The sequence below is a fragment of the Vulpes lagopus genome, chromosome 4 (genome assembly GCF_018345385.1).
Source record: "Vulpes lagopus strain Blue_001 chromosome 4, ASM1834538v1, whole genome shotgun sequence".
Lineage (NCBI taxonomy): Eukaryota > Metazoa > Chordata > Mammalia > Carnivora > Canidae > Vulpes > Vulpes lagopus.
The window spans coordinates 9,909,215-9,933,105 of NC_054827.1; positions in this window are offsets into that span (position 1 = coordinate 9,909,215).

The following is a 23,891-nucleotide window of genomic DNA, read 5'->3' on the forward strand; positions in this document are numbered from 1 at the left end:
CCCTCTCTGAATTCATCTTACTTTATTTTTCCTTCCCTTCCTCTATGTTTATCTGTTTTGTTTCTTAAATTCCACATAGGTAAAATCATATGGTGTTTGTCTTTCTCTTATTTCACTTTTCATGATACCCTCTCGTTCCATCCATGTCAATGCAAATGGCAAGATGGTGTTCTTTTTGATGGCTGAGTACTCTATACAAGGTGAACCGCAGATTTCTTGACCTCACAGAAAATCAAAATTTACATTTTGATAATATGACTTATGGGTGGGAACTGTCAGTAGCATCCCTGGCTTTTATCCAGTAGATACCAGTAGCAGAGTGGCACTTGCCCTTAGTTGTAACAACCACAAATGTCACCATATATTGTCATCTGTCTCCTAAAGGGAGGGGAAATTTGCTCTCATTTGAGAACCGTTGATCAAGAGCAAACAAATATGGTCCCTACTGACTCTCCTTTGCATAGTACATGTGTATATGTGTATTTTTTTCTAATTTTCCCTTTTCACTTCTTTCCTTCTTTAATCACATTAAAAAAGGAACTTACATATTTTGTGTATCAAGAAAAACTTCTTTACAATACTGTTAGCTTACATTGAAGAAGTTCCAATAATGTGTTTATAGAACTCCAAATATTTAAAAGATGAAAGTCAATGTTTATGAAATAAAATATTTCAGTAAATTGTTATAGTTTGAAGACCTATTTGTGGAGTAGCCATTCTTAGGCACATTAATATTCTTAGGCACATTTTTAAAAGGTATTAAACCTGGTATTAGTGTTGCTTGTAAATGGAGTTGATTGTATTGTTGTCACCATGGTAACAGTAAAATACTTGGAATATTGTAAGCAGATATGTGTAGAGGATAAAAGTAAATAAGGAATCAACTCAGCTACACATCTGAAGGTATTGACCATCTATTACCTGCCTCATATTGCCAGATATACAAAAATAAACAAAACAAAGTCCTTGCTTTTTTGTAACTTAATATCTACTGCAAAGACCCAATCAATACATTAATATGTTGTTGTATGTTACGTTATGAAATGTGTGTTGAAGTATTATATTGTGTTAGGGAGATGGAGGGGGATGGTGCATTTTACAGAGGGTCTTGAGTACTTTTTAGTCAGTGATACTTGAAAAGGAACTAGAAATTTGAGGAGACGAATCATGAGAATAGCTGGGGAAAAGATCTTTCATCCTTTGATACTCATTCCTTCTCTGTCACTTAGTAAAAAACAAATTATTATTAGAAATATAATTTAAAAAAAAGACTTTTGAGTCTTTCCCAAACTGAAAAGATGCAAGTAATTGTACAAAAACACAAGCACATGCTTGCAATAAAAAATAATTACTCCATGGTAGCTTAGGTCAAATAGAGAATTTGTGGATCCATATACCACTTAGGCCATAAAGTTTATGAGCATGATTTGAACAGCTCTTATTTCACAACTCCTTTGGATCATAAGATTTCTTTAGAGACTGGTGGGATACAGCCTAGATTTCTAATTAAAAACAAATTATGTACTAAAGATAATACAACTTAATAGTTCCTCATCTTTGTTTCTCGATTGTAGCAAACATTTGATGACTTTGGCCTTCCAGATCTCTCTTCCTAGCATGCTAGGGAACGCAACCACCATCTTGTTTGTGTAGCTCTTTCCTCCTGGCTGTATTCCTCACCAGTGCACATATGTGCTTAAGAGAAGCTGATTGCCTCAGCAACATGAGGGGGCCTAGAGGTGAAACCTAGTTAACTAGCAATGATTAACTCAGAGTGAACATACCATCTAAGTAGGTCCAATCATAATGAAACTCAGCAGTTTTCTTAGATTTTTCATGGAAGACACCCCTGTGGAGGAAGTACTGCCAGACATCTTGTGGTCATGAGGGGACAGCATCTCAAGATGTAGCCACCACCACATGGATTATTTAAGTCACTGCTACCTATTGTAAAAGAAACTCAATCTCTAGGGGTTAAGAGAAATTTATTTTTCACTTATATAAATTCCACTTGTTTGCGACATTGGTAGTATGTGGCTCCATGAACCTAAATTGGCAAAACACTCATAATCAACATAGGTATCCTGAGATTACCTTACATATGGGGGCAGAAAGATGGAAGGTGATAGTATTTGAAGGTTTTAAATGAGCCATGCTTGCAAATTGTGCACATTATCTTCACACACATTGTATTGTCTAAAACACAGTCCATGGCCACAATCCACACAGAGAAGATTGTGTGATATAATTTAGTTTTGTGTTTAGGAGGAAAAGTAAATAAGTTTGGTGGGAAGATAAAACCAGTGTGTGTCATGTAAAGATGCAAAACTGAAAGATATATGTTGGTATCATCATTTGAGCTCTAATCGAGTCATGCCTAAAGCCAGAAGAACTGCATTCAATTAATATAATGAATTCTCTTTTTGGCTAAAGCAGTATGATTTGATTTAAGTAAATCTTAGTCACTTGTAACATAAAAATTCCTAACTGAAACACATAGCAACATCAGATAAAAATAACAGGTTGTTAATAAATGTTGAAAGAACAAAAGAATATATGTACCTCCATTCACTATGCCTCCCAAATCATGATTGTCTGGAATGTCAGTTTAATTATTTTAACTCATTGCTTTTTTCTAACTGCCAGAATCAATTTTTAAAGAAGAGAAAATGATACATTTTATTAAAACTAATTTTTTTATTAAAACTAATTAGATACAGCAATTTTCTTTCACTCATTTGTGGTCGATTTGTAATATTTAGAAAAGGGAGGGTATATTTTATGTTAATTCAAAAAGAAGTATGAATATACTAAGTGTAACATCTAGGGAGACAAGTCTTGTGTGTTGAGCATAGTTGGTGGGACTTCACACAAGTCATTCCAATGATTTATTTCTAGCGCAGGAAACAAAAATTATAATCCAAGGAAAGTTTGGTTAGAATTTGTAAATATAGGGAGGGGCCTGGGTGGCTCAGTTGGATAAGTGTCCGATTCTTGGTTTTGGCTCAGATCATGATCCCAGGGTCCTGAGATTGAGGCCCAAGTTGGGGTCCATGCTGAGTGTGGAGACTGGGATTCTCTCCCTTTCCCTTTTCCCCTCTGCTACTCATGTGCATGTGCTTTTTCTTAAAAAAAAGAAAAATCAGAATGATTACTGAATCTGTGCATTAAACTATTGAAATAGTGTAATGAATCTGAAAGAGAGCTGGGTTGTACTTGGAAATTGATGTCAAAAACTAGAGGCATAGATATCAGTGAGAATAGGTCAAGATATGCATTAGAAGTGGACACTGAGGTAGGCCATAAGTGAAAGGAAGTGTTAACTTTTATTTTGTGGTGTGCCTAGGTATGGCTACTTAGAAGCAAATTCCATACCAGGCTCTGGACACCCTTATAAACTTTAACAGTCACTGAAAATTTGTGTGTAGAGGAAAATAATGTATAGTGATTTTATTTTCCAGATGTTGCTTTAGGGATACACTGACTTATGATTGTGTATCTTACAGCATGCAGAGGAAATTAAGGTATCTATCCTTGTAACTACTGCCAACTCTTGTGATTTCTGGTAAAACTGCTCTGGCTTAGGTTGGTAGTAGGAGTTTAGGTATCTTGTGTACATTATGTTACCCAAGTGCTCATAAATGAAAGCCAGTCAGCTCTGGGCGGCTTATCTACACATTACATAGAATGATGAGGATCTGTTACTTCATTTGAAATGCAGAAAAATTATCCCCATTCAGTTGTTAGGAACAAATACATATAATGTCAAGTAGTTTGTTACTCATTATAGGAAACTCTTAAATTTTCATCAAGCACCAGTCTTTGAAGTGTACCAAATTAAAAGATTAATGCTAGAGAAAGAGTATGTTTTTGGAACCAGAAAAATCTTAGCCTTTAAACCTGCTAGCCCTGCAGGATTCAATGACTCATGAGACCTTGTGCCATCTACCAGAACTCCTGGAGCTTCAGTCTTCTCATATGTGGATAACCTCAGCCCACTTTTGTGACACTTAAAGATGATAAAATACGTAAAATGCTGAGTACAATGCTTAGCATATGTAGGTGCTTAATACATGGCAGCTGTTAATTCAAAATAATTCTGTCCCTGGAAGGAAGCTCAGAGATGGCTTAGGTGGTAGATGGGGTTTTTTGTTGAAGACAAAGAATGGGGACCCTTCATTGCTTTCCTCTGTTAAGAATGCTAAGAAAAACACTTGCACCAAATTCCGCTTGCAATTCATTTAATAGTGCAGTCCAGTGCAATTAAATGACCCAAATGGTGTCTTTTGAGAAAAAGATTCTCTTGAGTACTATCATATTCTTTGCTTTTTCAACTCCCAGATATAAATACAATTACATACCAGCCACCATATTTTTTTCCCTCTGTTGTCAGTGGAAAGTGACATGAAGGATTTCATCAAGTCATCAGCAAAATCACTCTTGAAATTTGTACCTCATCCTGTATCGTCCCTTTTCATGGTACTAAATAACTGAAAAGCCTCCACTTCTTTAATTGATAAGGGTTTTCAGTTACTCTTCTATATTCAGCAATCCTTACTTGAATTTTATTGATAAGATACTCCTTTTTTTATATTGATATGGTATTGTTCACTCTACAATAGATATAAGAAAAATGGAAGATAATTGGCGAATTAGAAAAGGTAATTCCTCTGTGCTTTTTTAAAGGATAAACATTCTAAAGAATAAATAGTGGAAATACAATTTTACTCTGTCATTAAGTTAAAATAGGGAGATAACTACAAAGTATATGAAATGACAATGTCTTTTATCTTCCACTTTTCTTTTACATTTCAAGTACCCATCCTTTCACATCAAACATTTCAAAAGCCTGTCAAGTTATAACCGGAATTATACATTTCTCAGTATATATTTTATACCTAAGATAATTTTGTGCTTAGCCCTCAAATTACCATTTCAATTACAATACAAATGGACACATGCAGGCAATTTTATTTAAATGTACTGCCCTTCTTTGCCCATTGCATTATCATGGTGCCACTCTGTTTTCTTTTCATTCTACTGCATTCAGGAACTTATGCTTACAGTTATAGTGAATGAGAAATTGTGATTTGGATCATAGAGGCAGACTTCTTTTAATGTTTTTTTTTTTCTTCTGTGAAACCTTGAATGATGTCATCATTTTTGTTCGTCACCTGTAAGCAATTCCAAATGTAATACACTTTTGGGATTAAGGAGTGTCCATAGTTCTTTCATGGTTAAAAATGTCAAAATTTTTATGCTTTGGATTTTTGCATTCTCTGTCAATGAGAAAAGTCTTGAATATATTTTATGGAAAATTCATATTTGATAATATATTTATTTTTAAGCTGTCTAATTCAATTTATCTTTCTCTTAAAAATGTTATATACCATCTAAACAATCATAATTTAGGATTGAAGGGTGAGGCAATTTTAATAGCTCCAGCTCCCCTGTAGATTCTGACATTGAGAAGAATGTATAGATTTCCTCACTTTAGTGCAGATTTTCTTTCCTGCTTATATGCTTCTTGCTTTTAACCCAGAATTGGAAAACAAGAAAAAATGGGGATTAATAATGCTGTCATTTCCCTAAAAATACTATTTAAATTGCCATAGTTAATCAGTAGCTAAGTCAGGAGTTAAGCTGAAACTCAGACTTTGACTTGAAACATATTCCTTTTTCTAACTCTTACCAGATTTTTGAAATTTCTACATTTGAGTTATCTTAAGCAGTGAAATTAACTTGTGATTTTTTTTTTTTTTTACTCTCCAAAATACTTTACAACTGTTTATGCATTTAAGAGCCAGCGGTGTGGATACCATACACTTGTCCTGTTATATAAGGATATTTATTGAAAACTGGTCTTAGAGAGCTCCATGGGGGTTTTGCTGGAAAAAGCAGAAGATTCTTGCCACCAAAGTTGTTGTTTAATATTTCATTATAGTTAGACGATGTATGTATAACTTCTGTTATGTTTAATCCAGGCTGCAGAATGCTTGAAGGCCAATTCAGTTCTAGAGGATAGCTCCTTGTTGAATGTTGTCTATTCTAACATAATTCTGCTTTCTGTTTTTGCTATAATGATTAAGTTGTTTAATTTCTTCTGGAATGTCTCTATTGATCTGTGAAAATAACAGCATTTCTCACCTCTCTAATGTGGGCAATTTTAATAAATTATTAATATTTATTGAGTATTTTAAACTACTGCCTTAAAACATGTGCACTAACAGATAATGGTATGAGAGTGAGGGAAAAAAAATGTTTAAATGATGACCTCACCTGTGTTACAATGTTGACCTCTGTACAAACTCAGATAATGGCTGATGGCTTTTTCCACGAAACCATAGTTAATATATGTTTTTCCAACCCACTGGTACTAACAATCTCCTCTCCTTTTCAAGGAAAGCCATCAATACACTTTAGAGGCAATTCATCATTATCTCTTCTACTCTTTGTGAACAGTCAGTAGGAATATATTTCAGGGCTTCTAGGGCTATATCCATTTCCTACTTTCCTCTGAAATTGTCTCTTGCAGTTAAATAGGAGGAAATAAGCTAGCTAAGTGCTCATCTTATGTGTACTCGATCAAAAATGAAATTTTATCCAACTCTTGATTATCCAGGCTAAGTAGAGGGAAATTCAAAGTCAAAATAGCCAGAATCAGAGGTAATTGAAAAAATATGATAATCATGTAGCATATACAAAGTTGCTTTGTATTATACATACTTTATGTTAATGAAAATTTTGTGATAGTTTTTCTATATAGTAAAATCTCTTATATAACATAATGTAAGGATTGTACCAGAAAAATAAAGATATTTGCAACATAAAAATACTTTGATATTTGCAGGGAATGTTGTATTGGTATTTAGAGGTAGGTGCTCTAGAGGGCACCAGAACTTAGAGCCATTCACATAAAAAAAAAAACTCTGCTTTGACTGTGATGAGTTATGAATGTGTACACACCTAAAGCAATCAATAGTCCACTTGAATTCATTAAGTATTTATTGAGTGATTGCCATGGGCTGATCACTATGCTCAAAGATCAATAGAAAACTATTTGATCTTGGAGGACCCGAGGTATCAGTAATAGTATAAGACCAAATGCTAACTGCTGTTAGAGCTTTAGAGCTATTAAAGCACACCTGAATCAGGAAAGGGACCAGACAGATTTTGAAGAATGGCTAGGTTCTATTTATAATAGAACACATGGTATGCTCCGGACATAGCAAGATGTTTTATTTAATTTGAGGGGAAAGATATGGGAGAAAGAGATTATAGTGAATAATGAGAATGGAAAAGATAAAATGAGGTCAGATTTTAAGCAGCCTGAATATCATCAGAAATTTGGATGTTATCCCTCAGGAAATGAGACTTCTGGGGATTTTAAGCTGGAGTGTGCATCAGTGATTCTCAAGAAGGTAGCCGAAGGTGGAGACAATGTTGCCTCCCAGGATTCACTTGATAATATATAGAGACATATCTGGTTGTCACAACTGGGGATGTCCTCATGGGCATCTAGTGGGTAGAGACGTGGGCTGTGGTGTTAAGCATCCTATAATACATAGGGCAAAATGTACAAAATAATTATCTGTTCAAAAATATCCTTAATTCTTTGATTAAGAAATCCTGATGTAGCTTATGGGTAGTTAGAAAAGTGCACAGTGGACTTCCCATCTAAAAACAATTATTATAGTTGAATCATAAAAGAATGAAAACCAGTACTAACATCATTTTACAGGAGATACAGTGGATAAATACTTAAGAATAATCTATGTAACTTTGTTGCTTACTGAAAATAGATTTTCAAGTAGGAAGAACAACCAAAAATGACTGAAGTTTTCAAGGGTCAGTGACTCTGGGGATGCATGTGTATCTAATCAAGTAACAGAGGTTACCTGAGGTTAACTTATGATATTTTGAGTTTGGAATTTATTTGTGGCTCATCAGATGGAGGTATACCACAGGCAATTAGACATATAGACTCAAGACTCTGGGAAACAGTTTGATTATTCCACCATCAAATATTGAGTGCTCTAATCTTGTCATGTGGAATGATAGAACAATAAAAAAGACTTTACAGGTGCCCACTTTGGATACAATACACTCCTCAGTCATAAAGATAGATCATTGAAGTATATAGATGGCATTGATCACTTTTCATAAGAATTTTTTTTCAAATAATGTGAGATTTTAATAATGTGGTGAAATAGACCATTTCATACAGTTATGATGGGAGTATTATCTAGTATAACTTTTTAAAAAACATTTAATTTATGTGTTTAGAAAGATCATGAGTGAGGGAAGGGGCAGAAGAGGAGAGCAAGGGAGAGAATCTCAAGCAGACTCCATGCAGAGCACAGAATCCAATGCAGGGCTTGATCTCACCACCCCAAGATCATGACTTGTGCATACATCAAGACACAGACCCTCAACCAATTGAGCCACCCAGGCTCCCCCTAGTATAACTTTTTTAAAATGGTAATTTGTCAGTGTGTTCAGGATCCTTCTATCTTGTGGCTAAGTCATTCATAGTCATGAATGAATGAATGAATGAATAAATAAATAAGATAGATCGATCTCAGCATTATTTATAAAACTGAGTAGTTACAAGCAATATATATGCCCCTAATCTGCTGTTTTGTGAGATTAATGACAATTTCATGGGAGTTAACTCTAAGCAGATATTAGATTCAATGTAGAAGAATGGCCAATGGCATAGAAAATACCTGTGAATTAAGGCTGAGTGGAAAATGTGTGTGCATGTGTGTATAAGTATTAATGTGTGTATATGTGTATAGTATATACATAGTGTATATGTGTCCAGATTCTCCGTGCCTAAAACACAAGCAGCGTTAAGTTCTGGGCAGAGAGAGAGATGGGGTGGAGGGGGGGAGAGAGAGAGAGAGAGAGAGACTGGTACACTGCTTTCCTTTACACTTACAAATCATTAAACTTCAATGAATAACCACTTGCTTGCAATCATGTTGTTGTTCTAGCATTTGCTTTGCCCACCTTGAGATGACAGGCTTTCTCCTTTCTCCTAAAACCTTTCACATAGCTTTCTATCCCTTTCTCTCCAGAGCAGTGTTTCCTCATATGTTGTGGAGAAATGGAGGTCACAGAGCAGCGGTCCTGTCGGGGTTCACTGTAACTGTTAATGTACTTCTATACCGATCTGTTCCATTTTCTTCCTCTTAAAATTCCTCTCAGATGTTCTGGACCCAATTTTCTCAAGCTTATTTAAGCAATTCTCTGCCTTGGTTATTTGCCTCTTACTTTCTTGAAGGTATATTGGAGATTTATTGCCTCCTGCTCCCGACTATCAACTCCTCCATCCACCCCAGACTGAATTCTTCACCCAGCAACCCACTGGAGTTTTTCTTGTTAGGAACAATGATGGATTCTGCATCATTCTGTGTGTCCTCATCAGATTTGCATGGATTTCCCAGCAGATTTCAACACAATCATTTTTTTATTCTTGAAACTTTTCCATGGAGTCATGTCACCCTTTTAATTCTGTTGGTCACTTGCGTTAGTATCCTTCTCTGTTTTCCTTTACTCAATCTTGGTACATTGAAATCTGAAGAATGCGACATTAACCTTTTTACACCTTTATCTCAATTTATACTATTTCTTGGATTATTTCATTGCTCATGGTTTTAACTGCCATCTACTTCTCCACAATTCCTGATTTTATAGGACCAGACTAGACCCTTCTTTGGATGTGTATACAACTCCATTTCCTCAAATGTATTTTTGTAAAGATTATTTATTTATTTGAGAGAGTGTGTATGTGCTGGAGGGAGGGGAAGAGATAGAGGGAAAGAGAGAATCTCAAGCAAGCAGTCTCCCAGTTGAGCAAGGAGCTCAACATGGGGCTTGATCTCATGACCCTGAGATCTGACCTGAAATTAAGAGTTGGCTGCTTGACCAGTTGAGCCACCCAGGTGACCCAGTTCATCAGATGTGTTCTAGGCATTTCATATATAGCATGTCCAAACCAGAACCCTTCAATCCCTCTAAACTAGTTCTTCCCATCATAATGAATGGAATCATGTATCCTAACACCAGTACAAATCCATTATCTTGAGCCCCTTTAGGATAACTGCCCAAATTATATCTATATAGGGAGTATGTATAGTTCCTACCTCGAAAACATCTTATACCCAGACCCTGTTCTCCATCTTTTCTGATCTTAGTTTAATGCAATGTTTCTTTCCTGAATTCTTGCGATATCCTCCCAATTTTCCTTTTTCAGTCATCCCTCTTTCCCTTGCTTTAACCTGAATTTTAGTATCTACCTAGAACCTGGAATCAGGTTTGAAAAAAGAGGAGTCAGACATGTTTCTCCCCTACTTAAATTCCTTTCCCAGCTTCCTACTGAAGTTAGCATGACATCCAGTCTGTTTCCCAGCCTGCCATGCCCTGCAGTTTCTCTGATCTCCCTCTCTAACTTTGTGCTCCATCCCTCCCCTCATATTGCCTTGCTGATGCATTCTAGGATACACAAAGGGAGCTCTTTTCTGCCTCAAGGCTGCTCCATGTCCTACAAATATTTTTCCTCCTTGGCTTTTTACATGACTACCTTTCTTTCTATCCTTCCAGTTTTAATGTAAATACTATCTCCCCAGAAATATTTGCCTTGACCAATATACTATCAAAGCATTTAAAAAAATTTTAATATACAACTTTTATATCATTTATAGTTAAATATTAAATATCACCTATTTATTGCCTTTTTGACCTTGAGAATATTGTTTCCCTAAGGCAGTTTCTTCGTCTTGTACAAAATTGTGTTTATAGTACCTAAAGTAGTACCTGATATACTAAATGAGGTGTAAGTCCCCCTCCTCCCAATATACAATGAAGTAGTGCTGGTAAAATAACTAAATAGGACATAGTAATTAGAACATTAACTTTAGTGGACCAAATGGTACAGGTGTTTTGGGCATCTGCCAAATAAGTGAGGGCCCGAAACCTAAATATTTACAAACCTGTATCAGATTTAAAAGGATTCAACATATTAGAATAACCAGGGAATTTTTCTAACTATTCACTCATATATATATATGTTAAATCATATTGGAAATGTGCTTGTATTTTGAGCAAAAAATTGCAGTCACTGGTCTTGAACATAGCACTGATTTTAACAGAATTTCACTCAGACCATGAAGAAAATGTGGCTCCTATCCTTGTGATTTAACATTAAATAGTTTGCATTGAGAGCTCACTTGTAGTATGTCTTCTGGGTAGCAGCTGTTGCTGTGGTTTGTAGGGGCAACTGCTGTTCATATTTCTATCTCTTCACCTTAGAAGCTCTACTCTATTTTTGTTGCTAGTGAATGATGGCCACTTAGATTACTGCGTGCTGCATGAGGCTGCCATCTCTTAGCAGTAAATAGCATATGCTGCCTTGTGGAAAGTTGTATTTCAATGTTATGTTTCTCCTCCACGCTTCAGATGAACTTAGATTTGCTCCTCACACTGTAATCCTTGAGTTAGAGTTTTAGAGTAGAAGAATGCCGATGAGGAGACGAAAAAAGAATGTGGTGATGTTGATGCTGATTGTGATAGTGATAAATAAAAAATGTCTTACTTAGATTCTCTGTCCATAGTAAACCATGGGTCTGATGCAATTTGGAGGACTTTAATTAGCACATAGTTAATCAAAGCAAGAGCTAGATTCCATCTCATTTCCTTAAGGATGTTTTTTATTTATTTTATTTTTTTATTTAAGGATGTTTTTTAAAGAAGGATCAGAACACATCTAGTTCTCAAATTCTGTTTTTTCTTCAATCCTCAGCCTCCATTCCAAGGTACTTCATTTTACTTCCTGTTCAGTGGACTGTGCAAATAGAAAAGAATGCCTTATTTCAATAAGAACAGGCATTTTGCATTCACTAATGTGAATTAACTTAAATGTTAAGCCCTATGACTAGAATTGGCTACGCCATGTTAAATGCTTATTCAAACATTATACTGTGCAGTGCTTTTAAGTTTTAACTTATGCATGTTGATGAGTTGTCAATATATAAACTATATATTTTAATTTTTTTCATCTGCAGTAGTTTTACAAATATGCTTTATCCTTTTTCCTTATTTAATGAAATTCTATTTACTCATGTTTCTCAAAAAATTTCTTACCCAGCTTAAAATTCTAAGGTACACAAAAATAATCACATATAAGTTTCTAGTTGGTTTATTAACATTTTTAAGAAAATTCAATTATAGGGAATTGATTCACCCTTGGTACATCACACATTCTACACATTCTCATCAGAGAAATGTATCTATCTGTCTATAATAATTGAACAGCCGTGAATCTTCCACCCAGCCAAATAACTTCCAGTTACTTATATGTTCTTATCTTTTGCTGTGTCTTTGCTTCATCTGAAAAATTGTTAAAATAAGTGTTTTCTACCAGGAGAAGTCCCATAAATTTCATCAGGTTCAATTTCTGAAATTTCCATATTTCTGAAGTTGTAATTTCAAAACATGAATGTTGATACAACCCCAACCACCACTTCTAGGAATTAACTTAAAACCCTTAGAAGTTTTTGTTTTTTAATATGTCTCAACTGTCATTGTATTCTTAGTGCATTAGTCATGGTCAGTAGCATTTTCAAGGTTGCTTCTAAGAAGTAGAAAATATGACAATTAAATAATTAAATAAAATTACTGAATTTTATTTGCATGACTCATAATATGATTTAATTTGTAGATTTAACACATAAGGGTCCTGGAAAGTATTTAGCTACAAAATGCTTTGTGTGGGTATATTCCATAAATACTGTGCCTTTATAAAACTATGAATTATGCTATGCTTATTGCTATTGCAAGATGCTGAATTTCACATGAGTATCTTCACCATTTGTGGATTAAAAGTATTCTCGATATTTCCTTAAATTATATTTGTTGAAGTATAAGTAACATGTTTTCCACATTTAAATGAACAGTTTCGGGATCCCTGGGTGGTGCAGCGGTTTGGCGCCTGCCTTTGGCCCAGGGCGCGATCCTGGAGACCCGGGATCAAATCCCACATCAGGCTCCCGGTGCATGGAGCCTGCTTCTCCCTCCGCCTGTGTCTCTGCCTCTCTCTCTCTCTGTGACTATCATAAATAAATAAAAAAATAAAATAAAATAAAATAAATGAACAGTTTCCTCTGAGTCCTTGTGTATATAATGTATATACCCAAATTGACATCTGTTTGACTTAAAATTTCGCATTTTGAATCATAAATAGTATTCTCAAGGAGTAAATGTGAATTATTACAACCTTGTGATATATCTATCTTACAATGTAACAAGTTCCTAAATACATCTTTTCATAGTTTTTTTTTTCTGCATAAGTAGCATAGATTTTGTGCCTCAGAGATAATATGAAAGGTATTAAACTGGGGACAATGTTAAGAATCAAGAGATTTTTTAGTATATGTTAATTCTTTTCCCATTGTGGTATTTCTGGGCTGATAGTCTTTGCATTTGCAACTTGGGGCTTTAAGCGGATAGAGAAGAAAAAGGTTTGACTAAAGTAAAGGCATAGTTAATTTTGTTCCCAAAGTGTGTGCTAAGGAAATGAGCAAGCTTTCTGAGGTCACAAAAACTCAGAAAAAGTAGTGATTTTTATAAATGAACAGTAATAGGTGAGTTAGACGGGGGAATGGAAGGGGCCGGGTGGGCGGAGAATAAATTAGTAATTCATAATTCTCTTCCCTTAACCTAGTTCTAAAGTCTGAAGTTCTTGTATGAAAGGCATTTTAATTTGCAACTCAATGTTTTTTTTGGAAGAGAGGTGCTTTGTCTACAGAACATTAACTACAATACAGTTAAAGTGCTAAACAGGATACTGAGATTTCATGTATCTTAAGATCTTTTTCCCCAGATTTGATATAAAATCACATTTTGAGAAATAGGACATAACACTTATAATATAGGTATAATATTACATAATTTCCCTTATTGCATTTGAGACTGCTCCATCAAGTCATTTGAAATATCTACAAAATACCGGTTCCTGTGCTTCTCTTTTAATACCAGTAGCGTGGCTAACTATAAAGTCCAATCATTGCCTGAAATAGATGTGTAGCTGGGAGTGCCTGTACTCTATCCAAGAGAAAACAGAAATGTGGTCCTGGAACTGCAGTTATTTGAAGGATTTTTGCCGTGAATATTGTTAAAATTAGGAACAGGTATGCGGTGCTTACAACTTATCGTGTTAAACACAGACTGAAGGGTACTCTAGAAATGGCTATCGATCAATAGAAACTATTACAAACCTTTATACTGCCAACTATTTCACAATCGAATTATGCCACAATCTGCTCAAATTTTTAAATAGACAGCCTGGGATAATGGATTATTTGGTATCAGCCTTTAACTCATTTCTTTCAAATAAAAGAGAAGAAAAGAAAAAAAAAACATTTTTGGCATTTGAACTTTCAAGGCTGAAAGCATGAGCTTTTTTACGAGAGAAGAAGAAAACAAAATAAACAAAAAACCCCCAAAAAACCACTTCCAAAAAAGTACTGTATTTTCAAGATATCATTAGACAAACTGTTAAATATGTAGACTGCCCACATAGTGCTTGGCTTCTGTAAGACAGTGAATAAATTGGATCAATTCAGGCGATCATTAGGATGTTTGGTCTAGATGGTGAATCCAAACATCTGTGCATGTGAACATATGAATGGTACTAAAATATCTGGAGAACCAATTGGATTTTTACAGTATTGGTAAGATTGTGTTTCTGTTTCACACAAGATGTACATTATGTTTATCCAGCCCATTTGATAATCTTTCATTATTTCATATTTCCTAGTGGTTTAAAGATTATACATTTGTCCTAATTTATAATTCATTTGGATAAACTGAGTTATTTTAACCAGTTTGATGATAACTAGGAGAATATTGAGATCAAATGTTTCTAATGTAACACATTAGAGCATGCTGTAATATAACACAAGTATAGAGTAATTAACTCCCTTCTTGGAACTCTGACTTTAATGAATGCACATTGTCCCCCTAGAGTCAACACTCTGAAAAATTTCTATATTTTTTGCACAGATCATGGAAATATGGGTAGTAGTCAAAGGTATTGATATAACTATTGTGAAGAGCAATGGGCTCTGATACTATTTGTGTACCAATCAGGTCTTACTGCAGTAATATGTCTGAATACTAAATAAAAACTTTGAAAAAAAGACAGATATTCTTTTTTTTTTTTTTTTTTTTTTAAGACAGATATTCTTGAGCAGTACGCCAGGTCCACTGACAGGTTTAGGTTAGGAGTTTAATACTGAGTTAAGAGGATCCCTGGGTTGCTCAGTGGTTTGGCGCTTGCCTTCCACCTGGGGCATGATCCTGGAGACCTAGGATCGAGTCCCACTTCGGGCTCCCTGCATGGAGCCTACTTCTCTCACTGCCTGTGTCTCTCTGCCTCTGTCTCTCTTTCTGTGTCTCTCATGAATCCATAAATAAAATCTTAAAAAAAAAATACTGAGTTAAGGCCCAGAGGAGATAGAGTTCTAGTATTTCTTTCGTTGTTTTCTTTTTTCTTTTTTTTTTTTTTTTGGTTTTTCAGTCTTTGAAGGGACGTGAGTAGTGCCTGGCATCTGGCCCACACAATAGACCTAGGGAACATATTGGACAAACAGGATAGTCATTAATCAAGAACATCATATGCCTTCATATTTGAGATGAAGAATTTCCATTTACTTGACAAGAAGCCCTTTACCATATGCTATTCAAAAAAGCTTGAGCCCTGGGTATTATACTGTATGATGGAAATTGAATTTAAATAAAATATTAAGGAAAAAATAAGTTTCTCTCTTCTAGACTCTTCCTTATGTCTAAAGACAGCATTATCATTTTCAAAATGGTACTATGCTAGTTGTCTTTTTCAAAACGGTCTTTGCTAGTTAAGATTTTCATCTTAAGGTAACAACTGTCTGGGTTTGCATGGGATATAGCAGTTGGCTGGGGTGCAGGCATTTTAGTGCCAATCCTGGGAAATCTCCAGATCAGTGAGAACACATTGGTCAGTGAGAACCTAAAAGAGATTCACTTTCTCAAGTTTTTTTTTTTGTAATTTACCAGTTGGTTAGTAGTCTTAAAAAAAAAAAAAAAAAAAAGAGGAACATTGTCACTTTTCCTTAAAATAGCAGGTTCTGGGGAATCCCTGGGTGGCTCAGCAGTTTAGCTCCTGCCTTCGGCCTAGGGCATGATTCTAGAGTCCCAGGATCGAGTCCCACATTGGGCTCCCTGCATGGAGCCTGCTTCTCCCTCTGCCTGTGTATCTGCCTCTCTCTCTCTCTCTCTCTCTCTCTCTCTGTCTCTCATGAATGGATAAATAAAAATCTATTAAAAAAATAGCAAGTTCTGTCTTGTTGTTGGTCTCTGTATTTTTAAAATTCATTTTCTAATCATTAAAATTTCGGATACCGAAACCCAACAAAGAAGTTAAAGAGTGTTAAAAAAAAATCCTTAAACAGAACAACAACAATAACAAGAAAACAAACTCTTGCTCAGAAGCAAGCCTGCTTTCAAAGCCATTGCCTAGTCCCTGCTGATTATGCACTTTTTATGATTAAGAGGTTTTCTACTCTTTTCTCTGGAAAAAAAAATTTAAAGATCCCTTTTATTTCTGTAGAAGCAGATTTCCAACCCTTTATCTTAGACTGAACAAAATAGGGAGAAGAATCAGAAGTCTTCATAGGAGGTGTATCCTAGCTATGGACACCTTGAATTTGATGCATTTGTTTAGAATGAAGAATAGTGCCTTTGCCCTGTCATCCTTTGGTACTTAACAAGTTGCCAATAGTCACAATGCTCTGTCTCCTATAACACGAAGTGTTGTTAATACGAAAGAGATATATTGGGGAGCCTGGGTGGCTCAGTCAGTTGGTCATCTGACTCTTGGCTTTGGCTCAGTTCTGTCTCAGGGTTGTGACATCGGTCCCTGCCTCAGGCTCTATGTTCAGTGTAGAATCTACTTGAGATTCTTTCTCTCCCTCTTCTTCTCTTCTTCTCCTGCTTACTCTCTCACATCTTTAAAAAAAAAAGTTACAAAAGAGATATGCCTGATAATTGGCATGACTATAACTCTGTGGTCTAATCAGCTTATTCTGAGTCTCTTAAATTTTTTGGTATTAAAGCTATCGACAATCCTCATGTGTTGGTTACCCTGTTAAAAAATAAAAACAAAAACAAAACTAGTATCTCCAACCTCTCACCCACAAGTGACCTTAAATATTGGAAGTGAAACTAAAGATAAATTATCTTCTAGAAGACAGTGGGATATTTTGGTATAAATATTTGTCCCTATAACATAGATGAGAAATGGAGATCTTATCTTAGCTAAATGAACTCAGATTTTATTTTAATTTCTATATATTTAAGATATTTGGCCAAATTAAATCCTTCTTCCCCATTTATACCTTGCTGGCAAGCTCACTACCTGTTGGCTTGGTCTCAGTGCCATTCCATCATAGACAAGATGAGTGCCAAGAATCTTAAGGCTTCTGTTTTGTTAATCTTGTGTTCTTTAAAATTCGGACGAGGTGTAATATGTGGTCAGGTATTTTGCATCTTTTGGTTCTTGTAAGACAAAATTCTGAAAGTGGCCATGTTTTTTTTTTTTTTAAATGATGCTTCATCTATGGACTGTATTTCACTGAATACAAAACATACCTGAAATAGGAAATACTATGGTACTGTCATTAGACACCATCATCAGTGTGTTTCCTGGGGCAGGTTTGGGGGAATCACTGTGGGAAAGGTGGTGAGTTAAAAGGTATCAAGTGAAGACCTAGAACCCATATTCTTTTTGAGAATGTAGGCGTGTGCATAAACCCAGAAATAAACATGCACATTCATACATTTTAGGTGCCCAGTGAGTCACTAGTGAGTGCTAACATAGGTCAGGATGATGAACGTTCATCAATATGGTACATGGGGAAGGGCTTGAAAAGAACAATGACGAGTTGGCACGAGCTTTTGGATCTTTCCCAAACTTCAACCTGAGAGATGCCAGAACAGGAAATAAAGGAGAACATAGTGATAAATGTGGGGAAAAATGTGGGGGAGGCAAGACTTTTGAAAAATACACTGTGATCTAAATGAATGGTGATATGAAACACCATTCCTGTAACACCTCAGATTTCTCAGTGCACCACCAGTAGGGCAGAGGATGAGGAGACCTGTCCTCATGTTTGTTAAGAGAGACATAAAAACATAAAATGATTATAGTCTGGCTCAGTGTCTAAGAATGTATATTTTGTTAGGGGAAATTTGAAAATTTAATGAATTTCAGTCACTTAGGTGTTGAATAAATTAAGTGATCAGTGTTAAGCCAACCAAAGGTAATTTGGTCTATTCAATTCTAATGAAGAGAGCTTGATAAATATAAACCCACAAAATACCATAGAAATAAGTTAAATCAATTAACAAATAATAGCAAATATAAACTAAACTCAAATTTTAAACAGTGTTATTCAGGTATAATTTACATAGGATAAAATCCATCCACTTTAAGTTAGAAGTTCATGAGTTACAGAAAATTGTGTAAAATCCAACTTTAGAGTATCTTTATCACTAAAACTTCCCCTTGTGTCTATTCACAGTTAGTTCCCACCTCTGTTCTCAGAAACCACCGATCTGATTTTCTTTGCAATTTTTTTTCTAAAATAATTCAAATAAAGTAAACCATATAACATAAATTTCAGTGGCAAATAAGGAACTTTTGTAAATCCTCTGGGTGTTTCCTCTACTCTATGAAAACTCATTCTGAGATTGTAGAAGCAGTTAATTCAATGATTACAAAAGCACAAGGAAGTAAGCCCTACCATGCAGGCACACTGACTTTTGTTTTTGTTTTTGTTTTTTTTTTAATGCACTTCAATTTAAATTTTAAGCCAATGACTGAATATCCTACTAGTTTTTGTCAAAGTTCATTTTTAGTGACCCATACATTTCTTGTTAAATATGAGAAGTGAAGGTTGTGTACATGTCTTGTAATAGAGCTTTTGTATGGCTCTATTCATGGGGCACCAGAGGCTCAGTGGGATTAAAATGTTAAAAAGAAAGAAATTGGCATTACCTATGACTTATTTTTGTACTCTATATGAGTGCTATTTGTTTTAGAGAATTTAATTTTTATTTTTAAAAGTTAGGCAAAAATTAGTTGCCAAAACTTTTATTTTATTTTATTTTATTTTTAAATTTTCTTTACTTATGATAGTCATACAGAGAGAGAGAGAGGCGCAGAGACATAGGCAGAGGGAGAAGCAGGCTCCATGTACCGGGAGCCCGATGTGGGATTCGATCTCGGGTCTCAAGGATCGTGCCCTGGGCCAAAGGCAGGCGCCAAACCGCTGCGCCACCCAGGGATCCCAGTTGCCAAAACTTTTAAAGAATATAGTGGAGAAAAGTTCTACCAATCCTTGATAAAAAATTGGACAAAGATATTCTTTTTTGGTGTGATTCCATAGATGTTTATATTAATTTCTGAGACATGTTTCAAACTGTCCCCAAACACCCATAGTGATGTATGAGTAAGTGTGTCTTACACCTTTTCCAAACTTACAGAAGATCCCGCCTGCCCCCCCCCCCCACACACACACAATAGGCTGTCAACAAAGCTGGTTTGGTGAAAAAATGGTAACTTGTTTGTGCATTTTTAATTTATGGGATTGAGATTGAACTCAAATTCTTAGCCTTTTATTTCTTCATTTTCTTGTTAACTGTGTTTTTTGTCCAATTTTTGAGATGTTATTTTGTTGTTGTTACCTCTAAGAATTTGTATATAGAGGATGTTACCCAATTAGTATATTTATTGCAAATATTTTCCCATAATATTATTCGCCTTTAATTTCATTAACTGTGGAATATTTTAATTATGTTTTCAAGGGTATTTTTTTTCTTAGAGATGTATTTCTATTGCATTTTTGCTTAGGCCTGTGGGCACAGTTCTTAATCAAATCTTCACTAGTGAAGAAATAAAAGTATTTTTTTTTAAATCTTTCATGCTTTCCTTTGCATTTTCACCCGAGACTCAGTCTAAGGGTACAACTTCTTTAGTATCTATCAATATTTGAAGGATTGTTGAAATTGGTAAGAAATCAAAATGATTTACTAAATAAAAAATGTGACCTTATATTCTTTGTGACATCAATACCAAATTACTAGGTTTCTTTGGAAATTTATGAGGCGAGTGGGAGATCTTCTGTAGGTTTGGAATAGGCATAAGACACACACACTCATACATCACTAGGAGTGTTTGGGGACAGTTTGAAACATATCTCAGTAATTGATATGAAAGAATATATGCAAAAAAAGAATATATGCGGTAGGGAATATTCTTCTTCTTTAAAAGGACAGAAAAATTGAAATTTTACTTCATTAAATACCAGAAACCCAATAATACAAAACTATTAACCTGAAATTTATAACTAAATACACTAGTTTAATCCTTCCTCCACCCTCTTCTTGGGAAGTAGGAATTATACAACCTATATCCTTCTTTCATAACACAATATTTAATAACATGTCTAAAAGCAGATGGAAGTAAATACTTAATGTAAAAATCTTAAAAATTTCCAAAACAGAAATGCAATTTAGTCATTGTACAATATAAATACATGTAGCCAGTCTGATTCCCATTCCTCTTTTTAAAGCTGGCCACTTATCTTCTATAGATTTTTTTTTTAATTTCATTTATCTATTCATGAGAGACACAGAGAGAGAGAGAGAGAGAGGTAGAGACGCAGGCAGAGGGAGAAGCAGGCTCCATGCAGGGAGCCCGACATGGGACTCGATCCCGGGTCTCCAGAATCATGCCCTGGGCGGAAGGTGGTGCTAAACCGGTGAGCCACTTGGGCCGCCATTGTAGATTTAGATTTATTTCATGATTTGATCCCAGTCTGGCTTTAAGGAGGAAAAAATAAACTGACAAAATAAACCGAAATATAACCTGAACCACTTATAATGGTTTTTCTATGTACAAGACATCTTCCTAAACACTTGAGACATACTTTTCATTGTAATCCTCAATTATAAACAGGTTGGTATTACACTGTATTAGAAGAGTCAGAGGTAAAAAAAAAAATTGCCAAAGGTCCCACAGTAGCATTTTTTTGAAATGTAATTGACATAACACTAGTTTCAGGTGCAACATAACTGTACACACCGAGAAATGATCACCACAATAAGATTATTTAACATCTGTTATCACTTAATTACAATTTGTGGCCTCATAGTGGGAACTTTTCTGTTTTTTTCAATGGCTTTCAAATATGTAATATAATATTGAATATATTCACAATGCTGTATATTACATCCTTGTGACTTATCTTTGCAAACTAGAAGTTTGCATTGTTCATCCCCTCCTCCTAGTTTCATACACCCACACCCCCCTACCTCTGGTGATCACCAATGTGTATCTAAGAACTTGTTTTTTTTTAATTCCACATATATGTGAGGTCATATAGCTTTTATTTATCTGACTTATGTCACTTAACATAATGTCTTTGAGGTCTGTCCATATTATTGCAAATGGTAAAATTTCATTCCATTTTATGGCTGAACAATATTCGTGTGTGTGTATGCACCACATTTTATTTGTTCATCCATCGATAGACGCTTAGGTTATTTCCAGGTCTTGGCTTTTGTAAATAGTGCTGCAATGAACATGGCAATGCAGATGTCTTTTCCAGTTAGTATTGTCAGTTTCTCCAGATATGTTACCAGAATGGATTTGCAGGATTATGCGGTGTTTCTAATTTTGATTTTTGGGGAAAATCCATGCTGTTTTTCCATAGTGGCTGCACCAATTTACATTCCAACCAACAATGCACAAGGGTTCCCTTCTCTCTGCATCTTGCCAACGCTTGTTATTTCTTGTCTTTTTTGATATTAGCCATTCTGACAGGTGTGAGGTGCCATTTCACTATGGCTTTCATTTGCATTTCCCTGATGGTGAGTGATGTTGAGCATCTTTTACGTGCCTTTTGGCCATCTGTATGTTATCTTTGGGAAAATGTCTATTCATATATGCTGCCTATCTTTAAACTGGATTTCTTCGGGCACCTGGGTGGCTTAGTCAGTTAAGCATGTGCCTTCGGCTCAGGTCATGGTCCCAGGGTCCTGGGATGGAGCCCCATGTTGGGCTCTTCGCTCAGCACGGAGCCTGCTTCTGCCTCTCCCTCTGCTGGCTCCCCCTGTTCTCCGTCTCTCTGCCAAGTAAATTTTTTTAATAGATAAATTTGATTTCTTTTGGCCATTAAGTTGTATGAGCTCCTTATATATTTTGGATATTAACCCCTTATCAGATATATGATGTGTAAATATTTTCTCCCATTCAGTAGGTTGCCTTTTCATTGCTTGAAGGTTTTTGTTGCTGTGCAGAAACTTTTTAGTTTGACATAGTCTCACTTGTTTATTTTTGCTTCTGTTGCCTTTGCTTTCTGTGTAGGATTTAAAAAAAAATCAAAACTAAAAATAAAAAATAAATCATTGCCATGACTGATGTCAAAGAGCTTGCTTACCAGCCTGTTTTCTTCTAAGACCTTTATGGTTTCATGTCTTACATTCAGGCCGCTAATTCATTTGAGTCAATGTTTGTGTATGATGTGAGATAGGGCCCAGTTCCATTCTTTTCCATGTGGCCAGGCTTCTCAATACCATTTATTAAAGAGTTTGTGCTTTCCCCATTGCATATTTTCACCTTCGTTGTAATAGATTGTATAAGTGTGGGATTATTTCTGGGCTTTGTTCTGTCCTAGCGATTCAGGTGTTTGTTTTATGCCAATACAAATTGTTTTTTTATTATTCATCATAGATTTTAAACCTAAATCTTCAGGCCAATTCTGAAACCAGTGAGAACTCTAAGCATCCTTACAGCCATTAGTGTTGGCACCCTATTCCCTCAGTAATGAAGTTAGTGTTTTCTACCTGCCTCCATGAATCCCTTAGCTTTTACCAGGGTTAATTTATAATACTTTACTCCCTACTTTTGTCCTGGCTTTATATGGATGCCTTTTGTGATTGAATCCTCAGTACTCACCACCACACATCCCTGTTTCTGGTACTCTATTTGCAAATTTAGCCTCCATTCATAAACAGTTTTTTGGATAGTAATCACTTTGTGTACTCTAATTTCCTAAAGTGTGAATGGTAACCTTACAAGTTTGATAGAGTTAAGTAACATAATATTCACAGAACATTCAACACAGTTCCTGGCATATAATAAGCATCACATAAGTGATTGCTATATATATACATATATTTTAAAGCTCTTATAAATTTGTTATTTTCACAACAAATTAACATTTCTCTATTGCACAGTGCTTGAAGGTTGCATTTGGAATCAACTTTTAATCAATATTCTGAATCTTATGTTTGGCTTTTCTAGACCTTTACACTTACAAAGAGAATATCTTGCTTTCATAAATGGACTCCAGGCCCCATTGAGTCCACATATATATTTTTAAATTTTATTTATTTATTCACAAGAGACAGAGAGAAAGAGGCAGAAACATAGGCAGAGGGAGAAGCAGGCTCCTTGCAGGAGCCTGATATGGGACACAAACCCAGGTCCCAGGATCATGACCTGAGCCAAAGCCAGATTCTCAACAACCCTGAGTCCACATATTTTTTTAAGATTTTATTTATTTATTCATGAGAGATTCAGAGAGAGAGCAGAGACATAGGCAGAGGGAGAATCAGGCTCCTTGCATGGAGCCTGATGCGGGACTCGATCCCAGGACTCTGGGATCAAAACCCAAGCCAAAGCAGATGCTCAACCACTGAGTCACCTAGGTACCCTGTGTCCACATATTTTGATTGGTGTTGTAAAAGAGTTGATTTTTTTTAAAGTATAGCTTAGCTTAGGC